Raw genomic sequence first — 15,547 nt, 5'->3', positions numbered from 1 at the left:
AACTTTCAGAGGGTCTCTGCAGACTTTGCTCTGCTGCTCTGCACCCTGGAGAATGGCTGGTTGGTAATCCTCTTTTCACTCAGTGAGCACAGACTCAAAGGTTTTCATTCCTGTGAGCTCAGAAGTTTCCATTTCCATTTGAGAAAGACATTTTCCTGGCAGTTCTCAAAAGATGCATTTGTAAAATAGGGAAACAACCTCAAGGAATGCTAAAGGAAAGGAATAAAGCTGTACGTGGACAGCCTTTCTACCTCAGCCAGGAAAGGAAATTCCTTCTCAGCACCAATGCCCCATAAACACAACCTACTCTGCAACTACCAAACACTTGATCAACACAAAGTGACCAGCTGACCACCCCACCCTGTACAAACACCAAACATTTTCCTCGGTGTTGGTTTCAGTCACCTGGGGCAACAGCCTTGAAAATCTCAGATGAAAGAAAATATGCATCTGTGCGTGCATGCAATAAAAGCAAAGCAAAAGGGTGCACATCAGATGGCTGCAACACGTTAGAGAGGTAAAGGTGTTCTACTGACTTCACTACAGGGAGACATGCTCATGCCAGTGGTTGTTAAACTTTTGCTATCTCCAAAGATAATTAAAAAGCCAAATCCACAGTTGTATCCCATACCGTAAAACGTTTAGAAGTTTGCAAATCCAAAGAGGTTGAAACTTGCTTCTTCCAAGTGCAAAAGATTTGGATGGCCCGAAGCCAAGTCCCAGAAAAAAAACCCCTAGTCAGTGGCTCAGGAATGCCAGCTCTTAACAGCAACCAAATGCATACAAACCCTCTGGTAGGGCAATTCACAGTATCATCTCCCACAAAAACTCACTTAGAATTGCAGCTATCATTCACCTCCTTACTTCTGTGCCAGGACAACCTAACTGAGTCTCATTTTGACACTCTCCAAAGTAGTCAGCAGAGTGAGCAATTTTCCCTGCCTTGCTTTGGGGAATTCCAGCTTGGTGTAAAGAGAAACAAGAAGGCTTCACACTGCATCAGACAGGGTTCCCTCCATCACCCCCAGCTCCTTAGCAAAGGCATTCCTGAGGTGCACTGTGCCCTAATAAATCAACAAAAGCGCTCCAGGTTTCCCGGCAGCTGGAAACTGGAATTCTGCAGTGAAGGCAAACACCTCTCCAGCTAAAGCAAACACAGCCAGGGAGCCCCTGCTGAGCACCACAGCTACTGTCAGAAGAGGGACAGAGGGAGAAGGTGGGATCCTAAGGCAGCTGGCTGACAAAGGGCAATCCAACATACAGAGAGATGGTCACAAGCCCAGCCCTGACACAGGCACTCCTCTGTGCTGGCATATGTTTGCCAAAATGGTTTATCAGAATAAACCCACAAACTTCATTTTTAGAGCAATGACCATCTTGCCCTGATACAGATGGTACTTTTGCCTTTAAGAGCATTTATTTTAGTGTTTAGACAACCCATGTAAAAGATCCTGTAAAAATACAGAACAAAAATAGCCTAGTCTTAAACAGCTTATAACTTAACTCTAAAATAAACGAAGACAAAGGGAACAGCAGTGATCAGTATGAGCAGCACTCAGCTCAGCAGAACAAGACGACTGCTGTTTCCAGAGGTAAAGGAAGGCATTTGGGCTTTTTTTTCTTTTAAAACTATATAACAGAAAAAACCTGATGAAAGATTTGAGAGAAGAATTATTAGGTGGGTTGGAATACATTTATGGGCCAGCCACCTCTCAAACAGAAACAAACCCAGCATTTTTCAAAAGCAGCACAAGGAAACAACAGAGGGTAATGTTACCAGACAAACAGCAGCAAGAGCCCAGTTTCCAGCACTAATATTTGCTAGATTGCATACAAAAAACTAGATGGGCTGCTTCAGTACCTCATTTTCAGGCACTTGGCGAGTAAGGAAAAGGAGAAACCAAGCAGAGCTGAAATAGTGACAGCAAAAGCAAAAGAGCTGACTGCCCCAAATGCTCTTACAACAGGCACAAACCCATCAATATCATCAAATAACTCTCATTCAATAAAACAAAGGCATCTTCCTCAGATGCACCCTGAGAGCTGGAATAAATACCCAGATTTTACCATCTCCCCCTCCTGATTGTTATGCTCTCCCACAGAGAGTTTCCTGGTAACGCTTTCAGTGCAGAGATGGGAGGCAGCAGAGGGTAAGTGTGAACAAATTTACTTATGTCAGACCCAATCTGGACTGCAAATCCAAGTCTTCAGCATCCATGGCATCATGGACCCTCACTCTGAGACCACTGTAAGGCACATTTCCCTTCCCACTCCCTCGAAGAACCACCAGATACCAGTCTCTAAACAAACACTGCCTTTGGGGTAAAATGCTGATCCACCTACACGTGGTTACTGGAGGCACAGAGGTGCCAGGCAGTGACAGTGCACAGCAAGGGTGCAAAGCCTGCAGCCCCATCAGCAGGTGAGTGCCAGGAGCTCCCACAGCACAAATCAGCCCCCCCAGCCTGAGGGAGATCCAGCTGGCAGAGTTGTTTGGGAAGATGTGAGTGGCACTCAAAAGCCCTGAGTCTCAGGAAAGAAATACTAGATGAATGTGCTGGGTGAAGGAGTCCTACATATGTATAGTGGAGAGAGACACACACAAAGGAGGGCGGGGGGGGCAGCTGGGAAGAGTGACAGCAAGACTTGTCTCTGGGCCTTGGGCTTATTTTGACCTTTCAGTTAAAGATTCTCCAAAAAGGCACTGCTCAGCCCCAAGCCTGATTAGATGTCTTGGGAAAAACAGAGTACAAAGCATCACACATGAATGAGCACAGAGCCATAACACGATCTTGATATTCCCACCCATCCATATGGCCAAAAAAAGCCACGTTCTTCAATGCAAACATTGGCAGCAGCAATATGAAACTAATGTGTTAATTAGCAGATTTTGCAATCCAGCACACAGCACAGACTGCTGATGGTGGCTTTTATATAGTCAATCAGAAGTGAAACAGAACAAGTACCACGTTACTTAAACCATTCACAACAAGGTTAATAATTTGCTAATTGCATATTTCTGGCCTGAGCAGACCAAGGTCTGTTTTTCAAGCTTCTTTTCTCAAAGGTATTTTGAAATGTATTTAGTAGGGCAAGCTCTCCATCACTTGCAACTCTTCTCTTTGTTAACATTCAGTCTCAACTTGAATGTTTAGCTTAAATTCAAGAAAGGCCACTGCCTTACTTGACACAGCACCAGACTAAATGAGCTCAGTGATTTCCCAGCCTTGTAAAACTCTTTAGTTTTCAGCCTGTAAACAATCACAAGTTATTCTGAGACAATCAGAGGTTAAATTACAACATCCATCAGATTTATTTCTTGTATAGGATTTTTCACATTGAATGCAAGAGAAGATTATGAAACTGAATTACTTAAATGCCATTGGAATTTAACATAATTCCTTAGTGTACATTGGTTTACACACTAAATGCTTAAACTCTACTCTCCTAGAAAGTTTAAACAATAAAATAAATACTGCAAGACAGGTAGGATACACTATTTATTTTACCATTACACTGATATTTCTAAGGAATAAAGAAAAAAATATAAAGAAGATTTCATTTTCAGGAGATACTTGAAGTACAAACCTAAAGTTGACCCTCCTGTCATGAACAATATCCTTTACATCCAGGATGTACCACTTATGGTGCATAAAACATCTAGACTAAGTTTGGAAAGAAAAGAACAAACAGAAAAAAGAATGACTGAATTGGTCTTGGGGCTATTTCCAAAGCACAGAAAAACAGCAATCAATTGCACCAGGACTAGTCAGAGTCACATAATTTAAGGTACAGCCGCTCTGATTTCCTGCCTAACACACAGGCACTGTTCCATTCTATCCACTCACACCTCCATAAAGCCCATTAAGTGGTTCTGTGAAATGTAGTGGTTTATGGCATGCAGACTAAAGGCCTTTGGAGGTCAGAATGTAAGTTCACTACTCTGCTAGTAGTTTGCTACAATGGCTCCATCATTCTTTCTGGCAGTGAGGCCAGACTAATTTCTTATTTGTTTGTCTTCTGCCTTGAGCCATTAATTCCTTCTCTGCTGGATTAAAGAGGAGATCCTCAGAGTCAATTATGCACATGTTTTAACCAAGTCACCTCTCAATAGCTTTTCTGGCAATCAACAGATTGGTCCTGTCAGTTTCCCAGCACAAGGCATCTTTTCTTGAGTCCTTGAGCAGCTTTTAACTTCTTTTTTTGTTTGTTTTAAAATATCAATTTGATTGTTCTCCTCCCACCTCTTCCCCCTTCTTCAGGGTCACTGCTTTGGTGAGGCACAATCAGTGAAAAATCAGCATCTCTGGCACACAGAAGTCCAAACCTGCCTGTATCAGATGGATGTAATTTCACTGGACCCATTTTACAGCATAATGGAGGAGCTACAGAAATCAGGCTGCAAAGATCATATCAATTCACTGAGTGTCAATTATGTGACTGTACTGAGTGTAAGGAGCTCGTATCTTTCTTAATCACTGTTTAATAATTTCTCCAAAGCCTCAAAGAAAAAGTTCATTACCTCCCCTGTTCTGCCAAAGACTTACATACCATTCAGAATATTCAAGAAAAAAAAAATCCCAACATTCCTGTCATTTCCAGCCATGGTTTTGTATTTGTCCTCAGCATGGCCTGCTTCTCTGCTGAATCAACACTAGCAGTGGCTTTAGACTTATTTTCAGAATACTGATGAACTACTGAACTGCAGAGTACACTACTGATGCTTGCTGAAGTTACCTTCTAGGAATACCACTTTTCTGAAATGTACCCAGTAACCCCTGATTTCAGAAGCATCAGCCTTTTCTTTTAATTAAATAATTATGAGGTATGCTGTTGGTGTTGGCACAGATCAATTATTCATACCATTCTATGACTCCAAGTCAAACATCCAAGAAACACATTACATGAACAGTCACCTGCTGCCCTGTTTCTTTCCAGCAGCACTTTCTTACACTTAACACAGCCCATTCCTTCAGAAGTGTATATCCTCTGAAGTATACACCAAGATTATAACTACCCATCTCAAACCTCCCCAAAGACCTGACTTATTCAAGATGTCTGCATGAAAAGCATTAATCTTTTGCAGATGTTAACCAGGCACTCACAAGGACTAGTGCCTTCCCCTACTTCTGTTCTAGCATTGAACTTCCACCTCTAACCAGATTTCCACTGTGTGGCACTTCTCATTTTGTGTTACCTCTCATTTGTGTTATACAATAAATGCACATCTAAGTTTGCAGAGAGCACAAGGCAGAGAGCTTATGCTCTGTGTACAGACAGGAGCACAGGCCAGGTTTGGGTGTGGGTCAGTATGGCAGCCTGGAAGGACTCTGCCTGTTACACCCCTTGGAAGAAAAGAATTCCAAGGCAATAGCAGAATGAAATGTGTGGCTTTTACCAGTCCTTACCTTGGCATTTTCAAAGCAAGAAATTTATTTCCCATTGTGAACCCCCTGGCCCAGCTGCCCAGGAACACCAATACCTGGCTGCCTGTCAGGGACAAGATCAGCAAGACAGCTCCAAGCAGGAGGAAAAGAAGCCTATGGAAAACTGGTTTCAGGGAAGGCTACCCATCAGTTTTAACAGCAGAAAGTCTGCTCATATTTATGCATGACCGCTCAAGTGAACTGCATGACTGCTTTTGTTGATCTGCTCACAGATCCATTCTTTCAGTAGGAACACCAGGAGGAAGCCACGCTGGGACTGGGCAAGGGGAAAAAAAAACACCCCGTGGACATACTGAATGGGACAGAAAATTCCCCTACAATTTCTGTAAGTTTATTTCCAGCAATGCCCTGCATTGACTTTTCTAGCAGCTTTTTGGGACACCTTCACACATCAAAGCCCAAGCCACACCACAGTAGTCATTTTGACTAAATCTACTTTAGAAATTGATTAAACAATTGATTTTTTCATAGCTTAGATACAAAGTGACCTTTCCATCCCACAAAAAAGCAAAGGGAATTAACACATGTAAATAGAGTCTTCATTTAAAAGGGAGTGTTTTGCTCCCTTAGAGGGAAAGTCCTGCAATACTTCATTTTTTCTTGCAGTTCTCAAAAGATCAATTCTCATTCCTCCACTTGAGCTTTTCACCTTTCTGTCCAAAACAAAGGCACAAGATTTCTCAGAGCATACACCAAAAAGCACCCTGAAGACAAACACAAACCTTCCTATAGGTCACCAAGTGGTAAAGACATCAGTACTATTTCATCAGCTAACAGTTCTATTTCAGTCTGTGAAGCAGCAACACAGAGGACAGCAGAGATAAGAGTTTTACAAGCACAAAAAGTTTTATTCTTTCTCTGCACAGAAAAGAGGTTTTTGAGATGTCTTTTTCATTACTGAGTGGAATAACAAGGATGGTCCATGTGTTTATGCTGGCTGAGACCATATCCCTTGTGAGTCACTGCATACATATAATTTCTACCTGCATAAAATAAATACATTTTGTTTTGGGCAAAGTTCCTTCATTAGGACCTTGTGCCTTCTGGTACTTCCTACATGGTGCACTTGGGGATGCAGATTACAATCCTAGAACTGAACAGCCAGGTGTCATTTGTGTTTTGATGATCAAACAGGCTCTGGCAGCCTGCAGAAAACAGAGTGTCTGTAATTGTCACTGTAGCAGCACCCGTTAGGATCACACTGTGCTGACAGCACTGGGAGGAAGGGAAACAGATGCACAGCCCAATGGCTTTCAAATATTCAGGTAAAGATGAAACCACAGAACTGTGAGTCCAGGTCATTCTCCTGTAACAGCTTTGCTCAGTGCAGCAGCATCCTGGGACTCACATGTGGATGCTAAACACCTGCACCAGGCACAGACACAACCCTTGATCAGCAAGGGAACACTGAAATGCAAAAGCACTTTAACAGAAATGTTCTCAGGACTGTGTGAGCAGCACCAGCATACAAGTTGCTCCCAGCAGGACACCTATCCCTGTCACCCACTGGAGGGTAAACACTACTCAGATGTTATTTGTCTGTAGCTAATGAGTTTGGCATTCACGGATGCATGGCAAGGGCTCTGCCACAGCAGCTCTGTGATGGTGGGATGCCTGGATACAAAATAACACTGGTCTGTGATATGTCCATCAGCTTGCCTACTCTTTCTACTCTTCACAACCCTTATTCAGAGTTCAACAGTGACAGCTCTCCACAGTGGTGAAGCCTAGTTAGGCCTTGTGAACAGTGGCCATTATCAGTACAGGTCATTAAGGAAAGCTTCATGATGCCACCATCCCATACAGACAGGCATCAGACCACAGTGAAACAGAACAATTGCTTGCAAGACCTTCAGTGGCAGGGGGCTGCCTGTGTTCTATGCCCAGAAAATGCATTTACAAAGTTCAAGTATCCAGACTAGTACTGCCACTACAACATACAGGAATAACTATAAAATATAATTAGTGAGAAAGCATGATTGTCAGAAGCCTTTATATTTGTGGCACTCTGCTGAGCTTGTTACTGAGGCTACTGACACAGGCTTTCACCTCTGCTGCAGACCAGCTCAGAGTGGAGAAGGCAGGGGCCATGGGGACTTGGGCACTGTGAGGACAGAGACTTGACTGTCCCAAGCCCAGAGAAAGCAAAATAGACTAAATGGCTCTTTCATCTGGTCCTGTGCAGCTGCTCATATGGCCACACTGCCAGCAACACAGTCCCTACTGCCCATCTGTGCTGCTGTGGGAGGTAATCTTGCAGCTACCTGCCCTCTGGGCACCACAGACAGCAAGAGCAGCATTTGCATGGCAGCTGCTCTACCCCACCACTCCTTTTTCTTTAGCTCTGCATCATCTCAGCAGTGCTGGGCACAAAGCACAAGCAGACACTCCAGCTCTGGGACTGCAGCTGCCTGTTACTGAGGCCAAGGAGCTCAGCACATCGAGTCACTCAGGGATGGCAGCGCCGCAGGGGCTGCTCTGCCTTCCTGCCAATTCAAATTCTGCCTATGCTGCCAAGAGGACAAGCTGGTAGCAATCACCCAGGGCCATTCTGAAATTGCACATGCACCTCTGTTGGCTGTCACACATCTGGAGAACAGTTTCTGGTTACAAATCCTCAAAAGAGAGGAAAAAATTTAGATCAAAGGAAGAAATAAACAGTACGAGTCAGTGTTACCCGTGACAGCCACAGCAGTGCCTCCAAAGGCACAGTCACACAAGGGAACCACACCTCTCCATCACAGCCATGAGAAAGCTGCACTGCCACGAGGACAAATAGAGAAAACCCTTGCAATCTTTGTCTTAAATCTCTCTCAAGTTTTGGGCTGATATAAAATGCAATTCAAAATACGTTTCAGCTAAGGATCAGAATATAAATTCACAAATGCTATAGTGTCCCTAGGCACTTCAACCTTTCTGCAGCCTCATTTCATCAATTTCTATCAAAATACTGAAAAGATGTGGCAAATAAACCAAGCCACTCTACTTCTCCATTTCCCACACTGGTACACACAGACCTCATGCAATTAATTCAGTTGCATATCAGCTTTACTATTCTCTTGGTAGTAAACTGCAATCTGCATTCAAGAAGTCAAGCAGGAAGCAAATAAAGACCAAAATATTGATGTCAGTGCAATTCAAAAGTCCAGGAACTGCTTCTACACTAGAGATCTGCAGCACATACAACTTCTGGCTACACTAGGAGACAGTAGAAGACAGGTGAGAAGAGTTTATGACTCTGGTGTGTGGAAGACAGCAAACAGATGATCAAAATGCTCATCACACATGTTAGCAAAATGCTCTCACATATCATAATTTTGTAATTTACTATCACAATCACTCTCTCCAACATGTAAAGAAGGTTCAATGCAAAAAAAAAAAAACTTGGGATTTTTTTGAAGGGCAGAAAATGCTAAAGAGAGAGTTGCTTCAGGGCCATTAACAAACTCCAAGCTGTCCAAAACCCACAGCAGCTTCAGTGAGGACATTATTTCTGACAAAGCCTGGTCTAGCAGGACCATCTCTGAAGCCATGGTTCCTCTGCTCTACGTTTTGTTGTCTGAAGGACTTTCAGCTGACCTGAACACTCAGCAGGCAATGCCAGGAGCATTTTCTCAATCATTTGCCTGGCCAGCTGTTCACAGAGGTTGGCATTTCTTTATGGAAACTAGAGAACCCCAAAATTCTCCAGTTTCTCACGCAGGAGCATGAGGGCATGGGCACTTGTAGGGACAGAGGGATTTCAGGAGTCAGGATCAGAGTGGGGAGACAGGTGGTACTCCAGTTCTTAATGTGACTCCACACAAAGAGCAGGGAAGCCACTTAACCAAACTGTGAAATGGTGCAGTACAGGAAAGCTAAAAGAGCAGAGATTGAAACAAAAATTATTTTGAAATTACATGCATGGGCAGAAACCCTCAGCTGAAAACACTACTTCTTATGTAGTAATTTTGAGAATTATTATAACAGGGTAAGATGTCAAACATACCCATTCTATTTATAGAATGACATGCAATTTAGTTAGAAAACAAGTTTCATCAGCATAAATGTTGAACACAATCAGCTTCCTCCACCTGCACAGTTCCAGGCACAACTACCCTCCTGCCACAGCAGAGCTGCAGGGAAGGGTAGGACACAAGGACTGCATTCTCCCTGGAATAACTTCAGCAGCAGGATGAACCCCATCATTGTGACTCAATGCCACATTATGCCAAGATAAGCTGACGCACATGTTTTTTTTCACTGAAATCCAGAAGCACTGCCTTTAATTTCAGAATTAAGGAAAAGTGCAAAGAGAGGGAGAATGGTGATGACTTGAAATCGTCTGCACCTGCAGATACAAAGCAGCAGCAAAGCATTTAGTCAATACCTTACAGCTGTGTATCCCAAGGCTCACCACTGATTCTATGTGGGTATCTGGAGCAAGTGGTGACACAATTCCTGAACTCCAGGTCCTTATACAGAACCAGCCACGCTAAACCACCACCAGAAGCAAAGATCAATCCCCTTCCAGCCTGTGGCACAGGCACCAGAGACTTCCCACAGGAGAGAGAGAACAAGAATAGATACAAGTAGCAAGATAAAATTACAGTGTTCAGCTACTTCAAGAAGGGAAACGAATTATCATTTTCTAAAAGGGAGTAGCTACGGAGTTGCAAGAATTTTCAGAGCAGCAGTGTTGGTGCAGAGCAGAGGCTGGGGAAACTCAACACTTCCAGTCTGTTCCACAGTTAAACTTCAGAGCCAAAAGCAAACCAAAAATCTCACAGGTTTACCAGGCACAGAAGAAGTGATCCTAACAATACTTGCAGTTTTTATACTACAAGCAAGTCACTAAAGTTCACATTCAATTAAAGAATGGCATCTGTAAATCTCCTTAGGATCTGTTTAACTTGAAGATTCTTTTCACATTTTGATCAACATCTAAAATCAGATCATGCTACAACTCTTTTCTTTTTTACTTCCTTTTCCCCTCTTTTTCTTTCTCGAGATCAGCAGGCAGGACTTGAAAGGGAAGGTCTAAAAATAAATTTAGGCTATTAGAAACTATTTTAAAACTGATTCAATAAAAAAACAAAATAAAAAACTAAACAAAAAAACTAAACAAAAAACAAAGAAAAAATCCAAAACAAAACAAACCAACAAAAAAAAAATTACTTAAATTGAAGCCATTTGTTTATTCTTTTTTCTTTCCCTCTCAAGCATTGCGAGGCAGCACTTACTTCTAGTTAACAAAAAGAAGACCTAAATTGTTTCCTGGAACCTTGGAATAGCTCAGATGTCTTAGTTACTACTTGGCTGAAGGAAAATTATTAGCAGTGAAAACAAGTCCTCCGCATTTATTACTTAAGCAGTTGGGGAGAAGAGGCAGAGCCTTAAAGAGCTCACACCAAAGCTCTGTGGTTCTCCCATTAGTCAGGGCTGCATGTTGGTACAGGTTGGAACATCCTCCTTCATGTTTTTGCACCTCTGCAGCTTAGCAAGTCTGAGCTCCAGCAACTACAACCCTGGCCAGTTTATTAAGCAGGGGAGCATCTCAGTTATCACTGCGGCAAACCACAGCACGCAGGCTGATTCCTCACGGCTCCAGAGAAATATGCAGGTACCAAAACCCCCTCCATGCTGTTTTCAGAGTCTCCTAGACTCAGTGTGCCAAGAAAGGTTCCTTGGCTTTCACCACTGTGCTGGAGTAAAGACTGTGCAACACATGAGTTTACTGTTTCCCAATTAAATTAAGCATCTACTCTGCCTTCCGGAGCAGCAGTATCATGTCACGAGACTGTGCACATGCTCCTGCTGCCTCAATCGCTTGTTTCTGAAAAACACAGCAAGAATTTATAGGAATTGTCTTCCGGCACTGAGACCAAACCAGACAAAGCTCAAATAATGATCAATATGAATCTTCTCTAAAGACACCATCACAACCATCAGGTCATCAAAGACGCCTCCAATAATAGGACAGGGAAAACGATACCAGCACAATGAAAGACCAGCTGGCACATTCCCATAAAGGCAAAAGCAGCCCTCCTGTGGTTTTCATGAGCAGCAGAAGATGAATCCTTTCAGATACAGTAATCCTGCAATCAGATACTCACAAGAACCACAAATAAATGCAAATCAAATCCAGGGCTTTAACAGCTTATAGGGAATGCAAAGGAGAGTCAGTAGAACACACCAGATCCCAGCACAGAGCACAAAGATGTTTCATAGAAGATCCAGGTGAGCAAAAAGGGCAGCAGTCCAACCCCTTCTTCCTTGAACTAGCTTGTATCTAGAGGGCTAATTCTTACAAGGAAGCAGGCAGGCTCATGCCTCCTCTGACTGCTACCACCCTGCAAGGTGGGATGAATCAAACTCCTATCATCTTCCTCCAAGATGCCCTTATGCAAGATTGGGAGGGTTCAGCTCAGAACTTGGCTACAACAAACAATTTGAAGTTTCAGGAGGAAAAAAACCCCAACAGCTACAAACAAAAACAGAACAGATGGAGAGGCTGTCAGTGAGGAGAAGAAACTGAAGTCCTTGCGAGTTTGCTTTGACAGGCAGCAGGAACGACTGAGACAGAGAAGAAGATGACAGAAGAGAAATGGTGTCAATCTATCCAATTCAGCAGTAAAGCTTCTACCAGAAAAAAATTCTCAAGCATTTCTGGGAGTGGCTGTTTCATCTCCTTCTGAACCGGACCTTGTCTGTTGCTCTCCCTCTCCAGCTGACACTGAAATTTACACTGAAAAAGACACCATGCTTCCCCGTACCCATCACTGCTGGCTAAAGGAGCACTCCAGAAAGCAAACAGCAACAGTGGAAGACAAAGTGCAATTACTTTTGTCTTCTGTTGGACAGTGCTGGATAGCACACACCCCACACAGGCAACTTGGGTGGGTGCTTTTTCCTTCAGAGCACACCCAACATACAACTGGCACTGCTTAATTTGGCAGGCAGCCTCTCTCCAGGCTCACGGGGCCACCTTCGGCAGCAACAGATACTTTTCAGACTCGTTCAGTCCTTGCAGGCTCTGCTGGCATTGTCAGGAAAGCCCAAGCGTGCCAGCAGCAGCAAGACTCCAGCAACAAGCCGGCTTCACACAAAGACTGGCACTGAAGGGAACGGCCCCGCACACTCCTTACAGCCCTCTGTCAGCTATTCCCTCTGCCCTTATATGGGAACATCCCGTGGCCCCGCTGGGAATATGATGCTGTTGGTGGACATGAAAGGTAAGGCAATACCTGAGCTGTCAGCAGGCAAGGGCAGAATTTTTCTGTTTTGAAAAGCAAGCAGAGTCCTGGAGCCTGAACTCTTTGCAGCACTCACATGGGAGAAAGTAGAGATTAAAAGTGTCAACTGCTGACAGTCTGCACCTACCTTTCTCAAGAGTTATGCTGGTGATTTTAATCTTATTAGATATTGTTAATCGTATTACTAACCTAACTCTTTTCACATGTTGGAAGAAATTTAAAGAGAAAATTCCATATATGACCGTGCTATAGTAAATGCTTTCTGGCCAAATCTCAGTTCAGGACAAGTCCCTGGCTTGCAGATTCCAGTTCAGCTGCACACAGGTGTGCATGTGCATAGAAACACTCTGCTCAGCACCAAACTACCCACGAGTCACCTTCCCTGCCAGATTCTTCTCCATCCATAACTTGTTTGCCTTCTTCTCCTGTGATTTTGCTAAGCATTGCTGGCTTCTCAAAGTGACCCTATTAAAACCTGTGCAATTCTATGCCACATTTGTAGCAAGGGGAAACACCAATTTCCCTATTACAATGCAAAACCACGTAGCAAAGCAGCTCAGTGCATCAGCTTCCCCCTGAATCAGGGTGAATGTTTTCCATCACTGGCTTAGCCCCCTGACGTCACATAGACACATCATTTATAAAAGTCATTGATTTTTGCATTTCATACACAAGGCAGAGAACTTCTGTGATCCCTGTTCAAAAAGTGAGGTCACAAAGGAGCAGATCATATTCAGCCTCACACAGAATAGAGCACTTGTTTAAGTAAAATACTGACCCTGCTGTTTTACAACACTCAGGGTTGTAGCCCCTTCCTCTTTGTAACTACAGCAACACTCCAGATACTCTCCCAGGACTACTCCTGTTCCAGACTGCTGCCCTGAGATAAAGCAGCAGTCACAGAAAGTTTAGATTTAAAAACAGAAAGATCTCAAATTGCAACGCCTGGAACACAAAACACACCTGCACGGAGGGGCCCAAACACTTGCTGCAAACTCTTTCAAAAGGAATTTTTGTTTAAAGTGGAAAACGAGATCTGCAGACCAGCAGGAATTACCCCGTCAGTGCGCTCCGAGCAGCGGGCGAGGCCGGGCAGCTCCTCCAGCGCGGGCTGCCTGACCCCAGCGCGGTGCCACCGAGCCCCGAGCCCTGCCGGTCCCGCCGCTCCCCGCATCCCGGCAGCGCTCCCGCCGCCCGCTCCTGCTGCTCCTCCGGGACGCGGAGCCGCGGGGACCCCCGCTCTCCGCCTCGTAGAGCCAGCCGCGGGGACGGCGCGGAGCGAGGGGTCTGCCAGCCCACCGGAGACCCCTCGCCCCGCCCGGGAGGCGCCGCCGCTCCGGAGGGGCCGCGCCCATCCCCCCACGCGGAGACAAAGCGCGGCCCCCGGGCGGCACCTGCCGCCGGCCGCTGACCCCCGGCAGCGCTTCCTCGCCCCGGGCCGGGCGCGACGGCGGCGACGGCAGCTGCCCGCGCCTCCCTCCCCGCAGCCGCGGTGCCCGTCGCCCCTCACCTGCCGGGCGGCCGCCGCGCTCCGCTCCCGCCGCCGCCGAGCGCTGCCCGCACCGAGCCGCGGAGCGCCCGCCCCGCCCCGCTCCCCGCTCCCGCCGGCAGCCCCGCCCCCACCCGCGCTCCTCCAATAGCAGCCGTCCGCTCTCCCGGGGCCCCGCCCCCAGACCGGCCCCGCCCCGCGGGATCCGGCTGCTCCCCCCGGCACGCGGCCGGCGGCGAGACCCCATTGGCTGGCGCAGCGAGGGGGCGTGGCCAGCGGATCCTCCGCGCCCCGGGCCGTGCCCGGGATCCCATCCCGGGGGCCGGCAGCGACAAGGGGCTTGTGCCGCCCGGTACAACGAGCCTCAGCCTTTACCGAGCGAGCCCCGGGCAAGGGCAGTGCTCGGGACATTGCCGCCGGAACGAGCGGCCGCTGCCGGCCCGTCCGAGTGCACAGCGCTGCGCCACAGGGGTCCGCGGCGCCGCTGATGGAGCTGGGCTTTCACCTGTGTATTTTGGAAGAAATTGCAGTATTTCTCTTGTCTCTGCCTTTGTAGCAATGTAACTTTGCAGTTAGGCTCGACAAGCCTTTGTGCTCAGCTGTCTTCAGCCGAGAGGTGCGAGTGGGTGGGAAGCTGCAGCACGGGGCACGGGAGCAGAACCTGACAGCAAAACTGACAATAAACCTGGCAGCAGAACCTGTCAGCAAACCCAGTTTGTCCCCCTGTACACACAGCATCGGGAGGCTTAGGCACAACCCAGCCTCAAATTGCAGCGTATGTGGGAACCAGCACATTAGCGAGATTGGAGAATGTGACAAAAGCATAGTTATCTCTAGTTGCAAAACAGAGAAGGACATACCATTCTATCTGAAAGTCGGTGGAGACAAAAGCGCCGTAAAGCAGAAGCGCCTGAAGTGATATGTGTAATATAAACTGACTGCTGGTTTTGTGATTTTTATTCCTGTGAAGCTGGAAGCTCCAGTTATGGGCAGAGCAGAGGCTGCTGCTCTGTGTAAGAGACAAAGGCATTTCTTGCCACTGAGAACTGACTGCATAAAATCCTCTCTCTGAATTAGGGGTAAGTTCTGTCGGTAACAGCTCTACAGAGGGACAGAATTAATGCTCCCATTTTTCTCGCTCACACTGTAACTTCTGTGTTTCCCAGATGTGCTGTGCTCTGCTGTGTTGTTGATCAGTGAATATACAGTTAGTCTAACAACTGGCTTGCTATACATGCAGTGACTGACTGTAAGGACTTGTCATTTGCCTGCTGAGCTGACTGCCAGATGTTTGGCAATCCCAGACAAAAGATGGAGTTATGCCTTAAGCACCCAGCCACAGATTCCGTGTGGAAGAAAGAAAACATCTCTGAGGG

General features: G+C 45.9%; 1 protein-coding gene across 5 annotated transcripts in view; it reads right to left on the bottom strand.

The window, feature by feature from the left end:
• PLXNB1 (plexin B1) overlaps nt 1-14,291 on the bottom strand; it is a 77,316-nt gene extending 63,025 nt beyond the window's left edge. For 3 of the 5 annotated variants that reach the window (XM_079317051.1, XM_079317049.1, XM_079317050.1), the window contains exon 1: nt 14,193-14,291. The gene's annotated coding sequence lies outside the window, so the exon portion shown is untranslated. The remainder of the gene's footprint in view (nt 1-14,192) is intronic. The other 2 variants (XM_079317054.1, XM_079317055.1) reach the window with 2 other exon arrangements.
• Between the last annotated feature and the right edge of the window lie 1,256 nt (nt 14,292-15,547).

Source organism: Erithacus rubecula (genome assembly GCF_903797595.1).
Source record: "Erithacus rubecula genome assembly, chromosome: 13".
Lineage (NCBI taxonomy): Eukaryota > Metazoa > Chordata > Aves > Passeriformes > Muscicapidae > Erithacus > Erithacus rubecula.
Note: the sequence above shows the minus strand (reverse complement) of the source record. Positions and strands in the feature narration are given on the sequence as shown.